Source organism: Ursus americanus, chromosome 5, assembly GCF_024610735.1.
Source record: "Ursus americanus isolate L20-20 chromosome 5, mUrsAme1.1.p, whole genome shotgun sequence".
NCBI lineage: Eukaryota > Metazoa > Chordata > Mammalia > Carnivora > Ursidae > Ursus > Ursus americanus.
This window is the reverse complement of record NC_142131.1, coordinates 49,206,714-49,209,454: the sequence shown is the minus strand read 5'-3', so window position 1 is coordinate 49,209,454 and position 2,741 is coordinate 49,206,714. Positions and strand designations below refer to the sequence as shown.

The 2,741-nt window shown below is 38.7% G+C and overlaps 1 pseudogene; it reads right to left on the bottom strand.

The window, feature by feature from the left end:
* Positions 1 to 852: 852 nt before the first annotated feature.
* On the bottom strand, positions 853 to 2,027 carry LOC123790523 (nicotinamide phosphoribosyltransferase pseudogene; annotated as a pseudogene).
* Between the last annotated feature and the right edge of the window lie 714 nt (positions 2,028 to 2,741).

Here is a 2,741-nt window from a genome sequence, read left to right as displayed (position 1 = left end):
AAAAAAAAAAAACCGTCATCAGTGGCATTTGCCAGTTTGCATGGTGTCATGCTCCCATCATGACTGATTTCAAGCCAGTATCGATGTCCCTGCAAGTGGTGCTGGGAAGAGAGGCACACAGTCCATCCTGGGGAGCATTCTCACCAGCTAGAGTATAACAAGATGCTACATCACTAGGACTTAATGAGTTTTCCTACTAATTCCTTACCCAACATTTCCCATGTGTTGTAAGTTTACAGCCTGATTTTCTCCAGGGTTTGTTCTAACATAATTTTCAAACCATTTAATGACACAAGCCACTTTGTTAAGGCTGCACTTTATGTAATGATTAATGGGAAAAAAAGGCAATGTAATTTGTTTTCAAATATTTTTTTAGAAGTCTGCACTCAAAAATCATGAAGAGTAGGAAAGACTCTTAAATCACTAAAGCTTTAAATGTATCTTTCACAATCTTGTTTGTATAAAAATACAAGTTAAATATAAACATAAAGCAATCATGGTAATTTTATTCAAATCTGTTTCATGTGATCTCCAGTTCTATATAAAAGTTTCTCAGTTCTGTTATTTGTGAGATCAGTACCAGATTGAATTACTATCTGTTGGCATAGGGCCCTAAAAAGCTTTCTTCAACATTAATCTTTTACATGATTAAATACATTTTCTAATTAGAGGTTACCTAAACTTTGGGGGAAAAAATGGAAAGGACAGTATGTTCATAAACCAACAAATAACATGGCTGTAATGTATCATAGAACATAAAGAAATACATCTGTACAATAAACTTGATGTATTAGATACACCCACGGATGCCTGCTTGCACGCAGGCCCACACACACACGTGTGCTCACGTATCTACTCATAAAGCAAGGCCTCATGGGATGCCGTTTCTGGCTCATTCTTTAATTTTGCATTTTTTCTTCATCATATGTGAGTAGCTCCTTGCCATCTTCCCACTCTTGAAGATAGTACAGAGAAGACCATGACCAAATTCTTCAAGGTATCTTTTTCTCAAGTGCAATGAATTTTCCTGTCGTGTCCCATGTAAAGATAATCAGCCCTTTCTGGGCCTTTTGTTGGGATGAGCACCTGCGTCCTTGAAGACATTAATCCCAAGACCATACAGTGCCTGAAGGGAAAATTCAAGGGATACCTTGTTAATTTCTGGAGCGGAGCTTCACCAGGACCAAAGGAAATATTTTAATACTCTGGTTTTTGTTTGTTTGTTTTGGTTTATACCTTCTGCAATCTCACGTGAGGTCTATCTATACCATCCCCTTGACTGACTCTAAGATAACATGGCAGCAGCTTGTTGTCCTTTGAATTCTCAGTAACAGGGCATTGCTTACTAAAATATCTAAAATCTTTAATATACTGTTAAAAAGATTTCAAGAATCAGGTCTAATTATTAGTGGTGCCTCTGTACAGTTTGCTACCATTGAATGTCTTAGATCTTCCTCCCCTATTGTCTCACACATATTATAAACGGTACAGCTCTCCCTGGCCACAGATACAGGCACCGATGAAAACTGTGTTACTCTGTGTGCAAAAGCATCTTTGTCATGGTCTTTCCCTCAAGCTGTTGTGATACTGTTTTTCTGCCAATGGAACAGAATAGCCTGGGACAGGATCTTTTGTTCCATGTTTTTAATTAGAGCAATTCCTGCTACTGTATCTGTTCCTGTGACGTCAACCAAGTGAGCAGGCACTTCGAGCCAACGGTGTCTTGGAAGGAGACTCCCCTGTAGCCAAAACCACGTAACTTGTATACCATCTAGGTTATCGCAATTTTCTAAGAAATGTTTGGCCAATACTTTCTTCTGCTCTCTGGAATTTGTAGCCACTGTGATTGGATACCAGGACTGAACAAGAACAGTCTCAATCCACTCTGAATCTGTGTTTTCTACTGTGAAGAGAATATTTCCCCTGGCAGTGACAGAACCCTCAGGAAGAGCTTTTATTTCTCTTGGAAGATGTCCGTCATGTTTCTTAAGAATGTAGTTCTATCGCTTTTCATTAAAGACACCATTTTGGAAAGTTCACTACTCTTTTATTTTGCACTGTGTCTTCTGCCGTTCATCCTACCTAGTGAATTTTTTTTTTTTATTTCAGACACTGTCCTTTTCACTTCTGTAAGTATGATTGCGTCTCTTTTATATCTCCCATGACTCTACTTAAATCAGTCTTTGTTCGGACTTGTTGAGTGGAGCAGCTCGAGTGCTGTCAGTGTTTTATTTCTTAACCTGGGTGGTGGATACATGGGGTTTGCTTTATATTACGTATATTACATTATATTGCATTGGTAATAAATTTTACGTTTCTATTTGATGCACTTTTCTGCATGTGTATTGTATTTCAAAATGAAACGTTAGATGGTTCAAGAAATCTTATGAGCTCCGCATTCAAGGTATCCCAAATTCAGATACTTCTCATCATTTCCACCATTTCTATCCTGATCAACCCTCATCATTCCTTAACCTGATGATAGTCCACACCACCCCATTGGACTTGCTTCCTCTGTCCTTGCCCTTACAGTCTACTTTGAGCTCACAGGCTAATGACATTATTGTAAAATCCGGGTTGAATCATTTTTCTGCTCAAACCCCAATTGCCTCCCATCTTACTCAGAGTCAAAGCCAAAGGCTTTTATATCTTCTATAAGCCTTACATGATCTGACATCCTTTTATCTTGAGCTTTTCTCTTCAAACGTGTTCCCTCTGCGTGAGCTACGCTAGCCTCCCTC